Here is a 15,619-nt window from a genome sequence, read left to right as displayed (position 1 = left end):
TATGTCTCACAGGTTTGAACAGTCATTACATTATGAAAATTATATGCAACGTATGAGCAGGGATGCATACCCAAAGTTAGCTAAATATCTAAATTTTAAACGGTCGTGAATGAAAAAAAAATTCTTGCATGGTTTCAATTCACAACAATTTTAAATCCTTGCATCTCACAAAAAACGTAATTAATATTTTACAATAATCATAACAAAATTTAATTACTATCATAATTTTAATTATTCTATACTGTTTTAGTATGGATTTATAAGTCTCTGCTTATATTTTGTATAGCAATATAATTATATTCATATAGTGGAATGTTAGACTTTAAAAAGAGATTGATTTGATAAATAAAATGTCCATCCGTAAATATTCATTGATATCATATTCTAAATATTCGGAAAAAATCACTAACAGGAATGTATGTTAATTATAAAATTTCAATTCTTTTTTTGTTTGTTTGTTTTAATTGTTAACCTTATAGCATCTAAATATTTGTACTCTGGTACGATTTTGAAAATTGTATTCATTTTGTTGACCGGCTATCATTCACATTATATATCACCCTGTTCATACGCACACTATTGGTTTGCGTTCACAAAAGTCCGGATAAAATGTCAATGAATCCGGAGTCAAAAGAATTGAGGTAGGTAGTTTGACATCCGAATTCAATTATTAGATTAATATATGCGTATTATTATCCAGAGTATTAGTACGTATGCTTTCTGTTTACTATTTATTGCGCAAAAAACCACGTGCATACATAAATATTAATTTCACTCGTGAATGCGAATTTTCGCTTTTCTTATCTAAATTCGGGACACGGCAGTAAGAGCTTGACATGTGACTTTCAAGCACGGTCATCATTACATACGGTATTCTGACCTCTAGCTGTTTCTCTTTTATTTTCTTTTTTAAGTCACTGTCCTATTATAAACTTTGACATTTTCGAAATGCTAAGGATTTTCTACCCAAGGAATAGATTACTTAACTTCGAACTTTATTTGGCCTTTTAAATTTTTTTATTCGAGCGTCACTGATGATTCTTTGTAGACTGAACTCGCGTCTGGCGTACAACATTTTAATCCTGGTATCTTTTCATATAAATTGGTTCTTTTGAGAGTATGTTCAGGTATTCATAAAACTTCTGAAAATAAGATATTCTTCAAAACAAAGTTTTCCTGTAGAATATTTGGATTGATTTAAGTAAAATCAGGAAATCCTTAAAATTTGAGATGTTTTATGAGACCAAAATAAGTCTCTATATAAGAGGTCCCAATGAAGCTGGTGTGTTACTCTCAAGTAAAATATATACGAAACCTTCTTATAAATTGCATGTCACAGGGTTTCACTTCACATGGAAATTGGACTTTAAATTTATCTATACAACGTCTACTATGAGTACAGACAGCTTCAATAACGAGTTGAGAATAATTGAAGGCATCCAGGAAACAAAATATGAAGATATGATAGATAAAATAAATGCATCCAGATTATAAAGCAAACTGAATGCTTAAATTATATTGCGATTGGTTTGTGCAATTTGCATTAGACATCCGGTTTGTAGAAACTGGGATTTACAAAAGGTTTATGAAAAAATAATATACATTCCCAAGTAATAAATAAAATAGTCGAGCCTTAAAATGTATATTCAAATAGTAGCTGTATATATATACACTTTTCTATTCACAACTATCCAACATTGCTTTCAATTGACTTATGCAAGAATCTACACACAATTACATATTTTTAATAAAGATGTTTTAACATCATCATTATCTGATTTTATTCACAGTCAATATTTTCAATTCAAAAGCAAACAAAAAATTCAGCAACAATTTTATGGTGACCAGTCAGCGGTCTTGGGTTCACGTATTGCGTTACTTTTTTTTAAAGAAAGCAACTTGTTTCATTATTCTGCAATTAAAGGTATGGAATGGTTTACCATTCACAATAAAAAAAAATACGTCATAATGTAGAATTCAGGAAACATTCTTACAATCATTTCCTTAGAAATACTGCATGTTAACAAATACACGATGTAATTATTTTTGGTTAGAATATGAATTCCTTATTTTTGCTATTTTGATGTATAAATGATTTTATATACAATGTATGTAAATAAGTATGTTGTATGCATTTTTGGTATTTTTCTGTCGAATGTTTTTTGTATTTTATGTTTTGTTTGAGGGCCTCAATAAAAAGTAGACAAGATCTAAATGAGTTACCACCTTTCAATAAAGAATTTATTATTATTATTATTATTATTATTATTATTATTATTATACGTATTGATATCAAGTCTTATTATGTTATGTCAGGGACATGCTGAGGAATAAGATGAAACTTTCGGTAAACGTAAATCAGACAGCTACCCAACGGCACAATATCAAAGATCTGACATCAATACATAATTCTCCAAATGAGTAAAAAAAAAAAAAACCATTAGAACATTCAAGAATTTCCTATAATCTAGAGCAACAGTCGGTTGTGGCCCTGTCGTAATATAATTTAGAATGCGACAGTAATACGTTTGTTTATGTCAGTTTATGTATTGTTAATTATTTTCCTTGAAGGGACATTTAGGAAGCAATTTCCTTACATCTTGTAATCTATTGTAAAAAGGTCTGATTGTAATGCATTTTGATTAGTCGTTACTAAAGCCATGGATAGGATCTTTTCTAGTTAATGTAGGGTTTTCCTCTACAAGTTTGAAAGCATATGTTTTCAAAGTCTATAGGAAAGATATAAAATTTTGATTCCGGCCGATGGTTCCATCCGCTTCGTTGCAAGTGTTTCGGTATTGAATGGTTTCATTTATACATTTGTCTGTATATTTCCATTTTGCACATTATGTAACTGTACTAAAACTAAGGTTGAAACACCCTATTTAATATTGAACAAACACATTTTGTTTTAATGTTTACCTACGTTAACAAACGGTAGATTTCTTTGGGTTTCCAAACTGTTAGTCTTGAGAATTCCCGATGAAGAAATTGACGTTCCTACGGTAACATGCAGTTTTTTTTAATCTTTTACCTTTATTAATGTGCCTTGCTATCAAATAGTTTTGAATTCATTATATAATAAGCATCATCTGACACCGTAAATGACTGACTTAGTATAACCAGAAAGCATAGATTTATCTTAGCATAAAAAACATCACAATATAAAAATAAGGAGATGTGGTTTGATTGCCAATCAGAAAACTATCCAACAATGGGGAAAAACCCATACCGTATAGTCGGCTATAAAAGGCCCCGACATGAAAAATATGAAGCAATTCATTTGAGAAAACTAACGGCCTAATTTATAAAAAAAAACAATTTACGAAAAATAAATATGGCAGACATGAACCAACGACAACCACTGAACTATAGGCTCCTGACTTGGGACAGGCACATAAAGAATGTGGCGGGGTTAAACATGTTTGTGAGCGCCCAACCCTCCCCCTAACCTAGGACAGTGGTGTTACAGCACCACATAAGAACAGAATATAACAATCAGTTGAAAGGGGCTTAAATCCGCAGATCGATACAAAGCAGAAAACATCTAACAAAAACACAGACCGGACTGGCGTGACACATCCCTAACAACAACACCGACCGGACGTGACACATCCCCAACAACAACAGAGACCGGACGTGACACATCCCTAACAACAACACAGACCGGACGTGACACATCCCTAACAACAACACAGACCGGACGTAACACATCCCTAACAACAACACAAAACACAAAATACAGATCTGAGAGTACTTGCAGTTACTGACAGATAGTTCAAACCCAATAACAACTAATATGACTAAACTATCAATCAGTTCACATCCAATAACTACATATTTCATGGGTGTCATTGGTTCTACATTAAGTTTAACTCAATGCAATGGTAGCTTTTATTTTGCACTTGAAGCAACTTGATGTCAGGGAGGGTAGCCTTTTCCCTTCATCATTGCACAAGAGAAGTACTTGCTTTGTATGCATTCTGACAATGACTTCTAATAAACCGAGAGTAATCCAAATATATATTTTGAAGATATGTTGACTGAGAACTTTGTTTTAACCGGGTTGTAGGTATTTGACTATTAGCCGACAATATATGTTTTTCGTGAACAAAATCTTTCTTGCAAATATAAGTCTTCACTTTTTTTGTGAATAAGGCTAAAATACAAAATAAAAACCACCACGGCCTTAATTCTCAGAAGATTAAACTCTGAAAGGTCACAAGTAAGTCCTGCACTCCCATCAAAAGCTTGGAACCTTAGTAAGTGACGAAGAAATGATGTTTTATATTCAAATATTTTTATTAACTCTAAATATATTCTCTCTTTTTTATAGCGGGTTTTTGTTTGTTTGTTTAAGATTTCAAGACACTTGCTGTAAAAAAAGAACTTCCGTCCTTTAACATTTTGATAAAAGAATTGTTTATTGAATAACTAATAAGTGGTACTAGCCAATGCTTTACAGTTATATCTATCAGAATATGACCATGACATAAAAATGATTTTTTCTTAATTTTAATAAATACGTTAGTACATTATTATTAGAATGGTTCTATGTATCTTCTTCAGAGCACAGTCTACGGATTTCAGAACCCAGGTTCTTAATATTTTCTATTATTTATTCACAATATTTTTTTTTACCTCAACAGTAGGACAACCGGATGTGCCTTTTTGGCCAAAATGTGATTCGGCGGCGCTCAGTAGTCCTACGCCGAAAATTGGACTATTTTGCGTCGGCCGACGTCAACTGAAAAATGGCGCGCTTTTGTATTTTTTTTTCGTTCGTTTGCGGCAAAGTACCGACTATAAATACTGTTGATTGTAAGCAAATCTATATGAGAAAAATATATGAATTTACATATTATTTTCATTTTTGAACATTAAAATAAAAGGAAATCTCATTTTTTTATATCTGAACATAGAATTTCGGATATTGATTTTCTGCACTGTAGGATAAAATGCCTACATTAAAAATGGGAACAAAAAAATACCTATCCTTCGATTTAAAAAAAAATTCTACATCATATTCTCGCTAGTTTTTGGCATCGAAATTCGTAAAGAACGTGAGTGTTCAAGCCAGGGCAAAAATTTGTTCCCATTTTAATGTAGGAGTCGCAATTTTTTATAGGTTTTTCCTTGCATGGTCGGTAGATTTAGAAATAGGAAGAGTTTCTGTTTTTAAAGTAAATATTCATTAAATTCTCATGGAAAAGTAATCAATAGATATTAAACCCCATTAAAAAATAACAATATGTGTCAATAAATTGTAAAATAATGGATTTTTTTCGAATTTGAAGAAGGCGCCCTTTTCGTCTTTTTATCTATTACGTCAATTGGTCTGCTATAATTATTAACTGTTTCTAAAAAATCTCCGCCTCGATTTTTTTTATACTTTCATATAATTATCTTTGATACATAATGTATATGTTATGAAAAAATTAGGCACTTCTATCGAGTAGAAATGGAGAACGGTCATTTTTATCTTGTATGTTCCCACCATGGGGGCGTGGTCCTCCCTAAATCTTGTTTCTGAAGTACACGATAGCTATTCTTCTCTCAAAAATAATTATCCACTAAAATTTAATGAAACATAACAAATATATTTTAAGACATCAATAAATTCTAACTGCAAGAGATTTTAAGAAGCAGAATTGCCGGAATCTACCTCAACCGATGTTGTGTCAGTATATATATATAGACCAACGTTGTCAATTTCCGGCGCCGAAAATGTCAACGTAAATGTCATTAAAAGTTGGATTCTTTACTTCTTTGTAGCAATTTTGTTTATCTGAATGCCAAGGAAGTCATGCGATATGTTGAATTCATATCAACGTTATACCAAAACAGGCCGAGCTTGGTAAATTAACAGTTTTAGGCCTACATCATCATGGGATTGATTTGTTGATATCGTACTTCGTTGATCAATCCATATTTATTTCGTGAATATTGTTAGTATGTTATCGGCCGGTGAGTTTTTAATGACCATCTAATCTGAATAGGCCATAGAAAAGCTATCGGTTTTTTCATAAGTTTCCTTTCGTTAATACAGTTATCGTTATGTGTTTTATTTTGTTTCTTTTTTTAAAAAAAGGGGGGGGGGGGGTAATTTTGTCAAAGGCATGTGTCATTTTATTGATTCTTAATTTCTGGTTTGCAGTGTTGGTTTAAACTCTTCATGACTTTACTTTTTAAAAATTCAATGTGCAGTTTCTTAGGGCATTGGTATAACATGTACATGTATAATGACTATTAGACTAGTATTAATATATCTATGCATATGGGGAGGACCATTTGCTATGCCTATTCTAGGTAGGTGGTGGGAAGGGAATCCTGGTCTGTTCGCACTAATACTTGTTCGCTCTGGGTCCTTTCACCCTGTTCTTTTCTTTTATTTTGTCTTGTTTAATCACGAACATATATTGACAGATATACAGTACTGTTCCCAGGTTTAATGTAAATTAGTTGAATGAAGTATGTAAAAGTTTGTTGACAAAATAGTGAATAAACTGCATAAGCCATAATGTGTGAGGTAGTAGGATTTTTTTCTAGATTGACTTTTTATTTGCAGCCATTGGTACACATGCTTTTCTTTCTAAATATATTTTCACTTTTGCATACTCACTGATGCAGAATATTTATTTTCAGCCTCTATTGTATCATGTTATTTAGGGACCTTTTATACATGTAGCTTACTATGCGTTATTGGTTCTGCTCATTGATGAAGGCTGTCAGAGACCTATACATATATTTATTAACCTTTTCGTCATAAGGTATCTGGTGGAGAGTTGTCTCATTGGCAATCATACCCCAACTTCTTATTTTTATATTGGAACTGTAATCAAGTCTTAAGCAGGCAAACTGAAAGGGAACTGTAGTACCTTTAATAAATAACTACTGACAAAAAATCAATGAAATATTCAAAGGATACAATGAAGCTAGCCATATGAAATATTTTTTTGTATGTTGCGCACCTCTTTTGTCCTTTCAGTGGCAGGGGCTATGTTATATGGTTGGCTGTATCATAACTTGTAATAGGATATAGTTATGCAGTGTTAAATGCCCGTCCCAATGGGACACAGATCCCCAGGCAACCCCAAATTGATAGGGATAAAATAATTAAATTATTTCACTCCAATCTCAACAACAGGGCAAAAGTGAAGGAAATTAATCTAAGCATACTAGATTATTTAAGTATGTGATATGTGATAAATATTCAAAAGTGAGATTATTTGATCAAATCTAGCCTTGTGATACAATTTCTTGAAAAAGTATTAAAGCAAAATTGAGTTCTTCTACAACATATGGGCAAATGTCTAATTTTCCATGAATAAAGTCCAATAATTCTGGAAAGGCAAAACTTGAATTCGCCAAAAGCAAAGTGAGCTTTCTGTAAATTACACTCATACAAAATAAAAGGGAAACACTTGAGGCCAGAGCTGAGGGAAGATATATTTGGTTGTCAAAAGTATACCGGTAAAATAAAACATATGGAATCTTATTAATTATATAACAGTGATATTGCTTTGATTAAAAATTTCATGAAAACAACTTGAGTCAATAATCTGAATGTTTTACTAAATATTGTAACATTTCACTTATGCACATTTTAATGTTTATGAGTCTGTCATATTTAAAAATCCTCTTTTTACTACACTTTGGAGCCCATAGTCTGCTAAAGCTTCATTTGTTTAATCCTGCATTAGTTAAACAAAAATGTCTGCTAATAATCACTTGAACCACCTGAGTTATTTGGTGGGGTTACCATTCTGTACATGAATATATCTCTCTTAATAAATTTCATATACATTTTGTAAATTGCTGATTCCAGGTATTAAATTTTTTATCCTCCAGTAAAATTATTCTTCTGAAAAAAGAAAATATTTTGTTATTAAATTAAGTTTGTTAATTCAATCAAAACGTAATGAAGAATGATAATTATAATATATTGTATTTCATTGTTAAGGCCATCTATGACCCCAATACAGTCTGCTAAGTCATTCTCTTATCTGAAAATAAAATGCTCCGCTGGGCGCAGCTTGATACAACTGCAGAGGTCGAACCCTGAACAGTTGGGGCAAGTATGGACACAACATTCAAGCTTGATACAGCTCTGAATTTGGATTGTGATTAAATATTTGACACAGCATAGGTTTCTGACACAGAATGAATGTGGTCTATGAACTTAAATTTTTTTAATTTACCTATTATGGTCTGATATCCAAAATCTAAATACATGGTTAGATTCAGCATATCAAAGAATCCAAAGAATTCAATTTTTGATGAAATCAAACAAAGTTTAATTTTGGACCCTTTTGACCTCAATGAGGACCAATTTGATAACGGGGCCCAAAAATCAAAATACATGGTTAGATTCAGCATATCAAAGAACCCCATATATTCAATTTTTGTTGAAATCAAACAAAGTTTAATTTTGGACCCCAACTTGGACCAACTTGAAAACTGGGCCCATAATCAAAAATCTAAACAAATGTTTAGATTCAGCATATCAAAGAACCCCAAGAATTCAATTTTTGTTAAAATCAAACTAAGTTTAATTTTGGACCCTTTGGACCTTAATGTAGTCCAATTCAAAAAACGGGACCCAAAATTAAAAATCTAAATACACGGTTAGATTTGGCATATCAAAGAACCCCAATAATTCAATTTTTGATGAAATCAAACAAAGTTTAATTTTGGACCCTTTTGACCTCAATATGAACCAATTTGATAGCGGGGCCCACAAATAAAATATCTAAATACATGGTTAGATTCAGCATATCAAATAACCCCATATATTCAATTTTTGTTGAAATCAAACAAAGTTTAATTTTCGACCCCAATTTGGACCAACTTGAAAACTGGGCCCAAAATCAAAAATCTAAATACATGTTTAGATTCAGCATATCAAAGAACCCCATATATTCAATTTTTGTTGAAATCAAACAAAGTTTAATTTTGGACCCCAACTTGGACCAACTTGAAAACTGGGCCCATAATCAAAAATCTAAACAAATGTTTAGATTCAGCATATCAAAGAACCCCATATATTCAATTTTTGTTAAAATCAAACTAAGTTTAATTTTGGACCCTTTGGACCTTAATGTAGACCAATTTGAAAACTGGACCCAAAATTAAAAATCTAAATAGACGGTCAGATTCGGCATAACAAATAATTTAATGTGGTCAAAGATTTTACAAATCTAATGGGCCATACTGTGCAATTAAAGATTACTTCTTGAAATTTTTCAATATTTGAAATTTGAAAAAAAAAATAATATTTGAAGAATAATTCTCTTTAATTTCTGAAATCTGAAATGAGAAAAAAATTGATCCCCCACAATTTCTTTTTACCCCCCCCCCCCCCTTTTTCCCCCAAAAAATTCTTTCCCTCACAAGATATGGTCATAATCTCAATTCAAATTTCCAATGGAATTTGCAACCATAATTACCCATTTAAATTTACCATAGTGCTAACTTAATCTATTTTATAATAGAATTTAAAATATGGTGTCAAATCTTTCATATGGATTTTTTTGTAAAAAAAAAAGATGCAACTTTGCAGATATTTTTACTGGTCTTCCTTTATAAATATGCATTTCTTTAAACATAATTTAAAAGCAGTGTAAGGGAAGTAATCAAAACGTTGTATTTGGATTACCTCCCTTACACTGTTTTAAATTTTCTTAATTGTTCATTAACCATTACTTAATACATAATTTAAAAGCAGTATAAGGGAGGTAATTCAAATGCTGTATTTGATTTATCTCCCTTACACTGCTTTAAATTATGTTTTGTACTAAAGTATTTGTCCATTAACCAGGACAACCTTGGTTTTCCCCCTTTTTTGCCCCTAATTCCTAAATGATTTGAGCCATAACCCCCCAAAGCAAATCCTAACCATCCCTTTGTGGTATGGAAACTTGTGGTATAATTTCAGAGAGATCCATAAACTGTTCCACAAGTTATTGTCTAGAAACTAGAAAATGCTTATTTTTGGCCCCTTTTTGGCCCCTTATTCCTTAACTATTGGTACCATAACCCCCAAAATCAATCCCAACCTTCCTTTTGTGGTATTTAACCTTATGGTAAAATTTCATAGAGATCCATCCTCTTAAACTAAAGTTATAGTGCGAAAACCAATGTGTCTTCGGACAACACTGGACGACAACGCCAACGTCATACCAATATACGACCGCAAAATTTTTTGCGGTCGTATAAAAATGGACTAATTCATTACAAACACTTCATTAGGATATAATGCACATCTTGTAAGATTACTTCCCTTGTATTGTTTTAAATCATTTAAATTAATTTTAAATTACTGTACCCTTCATTCTTGAAAATAGGTTTTAAATCCAAATGAAACAATATTGACATTTATACAGCATAGATAATAGAATAAAATCTTTAAACTATTAAAAGTATACCATTTGGCCTTAAAGTCTGAATGATTCCTTGGCCTATATCCTATAAATTTTAAGTTCCAGGCCCAATTTATTACATTGGCAACGTTCATGTCTGACTGTTAAATGCAGAATATTTTTCAGTCTGTTTCCTTATGAAAACAGTTTAAATACCATGTATAATTTATTATGTTTTTGTTTCATATTTGGGGATTGAAATCATAGCACATTGTCAATTTTTGTAACCCTATTAAAACAGACAATTTTGGATTACTTACCCTTAATATATTGTAGTCCTATTGTTTTCTGTTAACAAAAATAATTTTGCTTTCAACATCACTGGACATTCCATTTGATTACTGTTTTCTTGTTGTATGTACAGAATATCATAAATGTACAAGTATTTTTGTTTGAATAAAAAGATCCCCTGTTTTGAATTTTTGATCCAGAGTGAACATCTTTCTCCATCCTGTAAATATAAAGCAAATATACATACAATTACTATTAATGTTTATTTACTAAATTATTCAAAGCAAAATTAAACTTTGCATTGTTATTATCAACACATGAATACAAATTTGCCAAATAAATTACCAAGAAAATATATGTACATGTATTTATTAAGTATTATAGATAATTATGCCCCCAGCATTTTTGCTCAATACATGTACATAAAAGTTTCAGACAAAGAAAACATTTCAAAAGTCTTGAAAAATAATTTTTAGGTTTAACAAGGAGCAAATTTATGTTATACCAAACCTTTTGATAACATTTTTGTATTTAATAGTTTGCATAAACATCATAAGATCATAACATGTCTATTATACAATGCAAGCTGAAATTTTATACATTTTGGGGGCACTCACAACCCAGTTTTATTTTAATTTAAATCCTGGAACCACCACTGTCATGACTGTATTGTCACTAAATTGACACCTTGAACTTGACAATATAAATGAAGTTTGAGAAAGTAGTATTGTTAACGGATTATCATTTCTAATTAGATATATATAATCATTGGAAGAATATAACATGTCAGATATAACATGTATTAAGAAATTGTAAATTAATTAGTTTCTGGGGATTCATGTAATGCAAAGCAGCATGTGTACAAGCTTTTCAAATGGGTGGGTGATTGGTTAATTTCAATGTGTAAATTTCTTTTATAATTTCAGAGTTATGATTTAGAGGATGGCTATCTTAATTAATTTTTTTATGCGAAAGATCTGGTACATGTACATGTCCATGTAATCATGGTAATAACCGAACATAAAATAAACATTGCTCTGACAAGAGTGCTGACACAGGATGAACATGAATATTCTGTCCAATAAAAAGGAAAGAACAATTGTGTACAGATTGAAAAAAAATTAATAAGCCATAATAGTAAAATAAGAAGATGAATATAATTCCTCCTACCAACCCACCCACATAAAAATAAAAATTTTCGTATGAGTATGGATAGTGAACCCCCCATTGACAGAAACAAGTGCTTGTGATTGATTTCCCTTTGTATTATATGTTAATATAATAATGAAAGTTTTTTTAAATATTAAATTTTGGTGTATATGAAATGGGACGAATCTATTAATAATAGACCAGCTATAAAATAGCCAACAGTAGAAGTGAATATGTCTTACATTCTAATGATTTGCAGTGGCGGATCCAGAAATTTTAATAAGAGGGGGCCTATAGTCCAAATAATTATGACGTCTTGCAAGACGTCATAATTGTTTGGACTAGAGGGGGCCAGCTCCAGTCATGCATCAGTGATTCCCTATACAATCAACCAAATTTTTCCCACAAAAGGGGGGGGGGGGGGGGTGGTCCACCTGCCCCCCTAAATCCGCCTCTGATTTGATATTGGACTTTTGAGTTGAATTTAAGACGGTCCGCAAAATTCATGTGTATTTGGGGGAGAAATTACCCCCCTTTTTAGAGAACTTACAGTCGGCATTACACGTGATCAATCGTGCTTTCAAATTTGATTAATTTTGGTCCCTATTTGCTGTTAGAGGTTTACAACGTTCTATTATCTGAACACGAAATGATAGCGTGAATATTTTCCAGGGAGATTGTGAAGAACACTTTGAACAGTTTGAAAACGGATGTTGACAACTTGTGTGGGTATAATATTCCCGGAGACAAGGACGGATACCTAAGACCGAAATCCGAATATAATTCACCAGTGGTTGGTGTAAATAGTGTATTCAATATATGAAAAGGAAATGGTGAAAAATGGGATTTCATTTTCATGTTTCATATAATTTTACACTTTATTTTTGACGTTTAAATCATTTTTTTGGGATCCCACTTATTTGAAAATAATTAACTCGGTATATCTGAAATTATCCTTTACCTTTTATGTTGTGTGGCATTAAGTTTTAGCATCCAAGAATGTCATAAATGCATCTTTACTGCGTGGAATGCCAAATCCAACGTCAAACAATGGCCGCCATTACGTGTTGACAACGTCGTCTAGTGAACCGTATCACTGAGCACCGAAATCAATACTCAGGCGCTTCCGGTTGTCCTACTGCAAGATTTCTCTCTGTGTCTTTGGGTTGCTATCTCATTGACGTGCAGCTTATGTCTACTTTTACCCATGTTCATAGAAAGGCTGTTGATATCTCAGTAAGAAGAGAGTATTGATTCAACAGAATATATTTTTGTAAATTTTAAATGGTCTGCGAGAAAACAAGTCTACAAGTACAAAGTACCAAATTTACAGAATTGTTTTTGATATTCTTGTGTAAGATGGTCTACAAACACCATAATTTTAGCTTGATATATAAATCAGTACAGGAAATCAAGTCTATCGAATCCTGTGACATTAGTAATGAAATTGAAATGTTGAAGACCGTTTGTCGACCTCTAGATATCTTAGCCTTGTTTGTTTTGGCATGTTGTTGGGTTGCTGTCAAAATGATATTTACCTCAAATCTCCTTTTTCACATGTCAAAACTTTTGAAAGCATCTAGCCTCACATTAAAATTTAATTAAAATTCGATACATTAATATCCAAGTTTATTCCAAAAATATTATAGAATTTATATGATCACAACAGTTTTTTATCTATAGTGGTGTAAATTTTGTTGCAAAGAAACATTTGAGAGTGAGCCAATCTGATTAAATCAGATTTTCCACTTTGCTTTTTTAGATTTGCTTTGTTGCAGCGTTTATGATCTGAATGCATCTCATAATGGATCGTGCTTAGATTACCTTTTATCCTGCAATTGGGTGTCTTACTATACAGATACAGCCCTACAGATATCGCTATGCTGTAATAGGCTAGCTCGCTAAAGCTCGCATTACACCTGTTTCTTACCTCGTACAAATACAGCTGATATTTAAACACTAAACAGTTATTGTCTATATATGCAACTTGTTACCCAAACAATTATTTCGGGTGATTCTGGCACAAATGTTTTCCCTCTACCGCAAGATTGACACAATTAAATCAAAACTATTAACGTTATAGTGATTAAAAATTTTATTGACAGACGATTTATGATATATAAGATGAATAAAAAAAAAGCTTTAGAAGGCACAGTAGTAGTTCCTAGGCCATAGGGATAATGATAGCCTTTTCATAATTTTCACCACTTTTTAACACTGCCAAAGAACCTACTTACAGTCAACATAAGTACTTTCATTATAATATTCAGAAATTAATTTGAATATTATGCTATCTAAATAAACTTAAGGCCACTACTGCTTTTATGTCTTTTATCATGCAGTATTGCAAAATTAAAAAAAAAAGTCTCAAAAATTCATGTAAAATTATTTAATATTTTTCTACATTTGATTCATCCATCAGCTTGGGAAAGTATGTTCTGTAGATATTTTTTATTCAGATACATTGACTTAAGTAGTATGGTACACAAGAGAACAACGTATATTCAAGAATGTAAATGCTACCGTGCCACCTTTACTGATTTGCTTAGTTGAGAAACGTTTACAATGCATAAAATCGAAACGATGTCGGGGAAATTAAACGGTTAGAAATCGACATTCCGGAACACTATTGGAAAAAAGATTTTAGTCCTTAGTAAGAAATACCGAAACTTTTGAAGGTTAAGATTTGATTAGACGCTGAAAGGTCACAGGTTTTCATTCAGTCAAATGCATTTTATTACTGCAGATCGATGATTTTTGAAACTGCGTTTTTGCAAATTTAACTTTTAATCGTCTTCGTATATGTCAGCAAACTTCCTAAGCTGGTCCTCGACTGACTACTACACTTTGTTCATAGACATTTTGCCTCCCACATTGGGCCGTACCGGCTGTCTATGAGTAGTCAGTCGAGGACCAGCTTACAAACTCCCTGGCAGTTCCAGCTCTGACCCGCATACTACTCTAGTCCACTCTACACTAATCACGATTGATCAATAAGCTAAACAAGTAATAGCTTTTCTAAATTTCTAAAAGGCTTGCCGTTTTATAGCCTATTATGTTGTAAAATGATTTTTTAATTTGTAGTATCATCCATTCAAAATATTACTCAGCATATAAATTGTATTGGGGTAAAAAAAAGTAGAACATTGGAAAGGCCAATATGGTTGTTTTAAAGGGTTCTTTTTGTGCGTGGCAGTTTTAACCCGACGAAAGAGCCTAATTTCTAAATCACTTGCGTTTTTGCCGGTACTGATTTCGGTAAACTTTTTTATGACTAATTTTTTTTTAAAGACATGTCATTTATTTACTCTCTGTTTTTTTGTTTGTGTTTGATAAAGAAAAGTGTGATAAATATCTCATTAATTGTCCCGTGAGATAAATCAACCAAAGACGATTTAGAGTCCACTAAATCTGTATTATAACAGGAATGATATACTACTTAAGCAGGTTCTATTAGTTTGTAAGGGTACATAGTTCCTGCGAATAATGTTTATAGAGTGAATCGGTTTAATGTCGGTTATATAGGTTTTCTAGTTATTTTCCTCTTTGGGAGTCGACATTAGAAGTATAATTCTAAGGTCAACTAGAAGTGGAATTCTAAGGTCAATTTCAAAAGAAGGAAAAAAAACTTATACGATTAATGCAGCTATTTATTTCGGGAAGGGAGGGTTATTGTTTTGTCATCAGAATTTCATTGTACCGTGCTGAACGGTAGCGTGATAAGTAACTCGACGCATGTCTATACGTTAATTTACCCCTCTTCTATACTATCCTAGCTATAGACCCGGGATAAAAGAACATTATAATTAATAGAAAAT

At 32.0% G+C, this 15,619-nt stretch overlaps 1 protein-coding gene and 1 long non-coding RNA gene across 3 annotated transcripts in view; one reads left to right on the top strand and one right to left on the bottom strand.

The window, feature by feature from the left end:
- LOC127731039 (calcitonin receptor-like) overlaps positions 1-15,619 on the top strand; it is an 82,443-nt gene that overhangs the window by 12,978 nt on the left and 53,846 nt on the right. The window lies entirely within an intron of this gene.
- On the bottom strand, positions 7,480-12,936 carry LOC127731040 (uncharacterized). 2 transcript variants are annotated; one of them, XR_007995426.1, is made up of 3 exons: positions 12,763-12,936; positions 10,682-10,872; positions 7,480-7,864 (listed from the first exon to the last, which is right to left on the bottom strand). It is a non-coding gene; the product is annotated as an uncharacterized LOC127731040 (long non-coding RNA). The 2 variants fall into 2 exon arrangements; XR_007995427.1 differs by lacking the exon at positions 12,763-12,936 and adding an exon at positions 12,352-12,626.

This window comes from Mytilus californianus, unplaced genomic scaffold, assembly GCF_021869535.1.
Source record: "Mytilus californianus isolate M0D057914Y unplaced genomic scaffold, xbMytCali1.0.p SCAF_2, whole genome shotgun sequence".
NCBI classification, from domain to species: domain Eukaryota; kingdom Metazoa; phylum Mollusca; class Bivalvia; order Mytilida; family Mytilidae; genus Mytilus; species Mytilus californianus.
The sequence above is the reverse complement of the archived record's forward strand: the minus strand, read 5'-3'. Positions and strand labels throughout refer to the sequence as shown.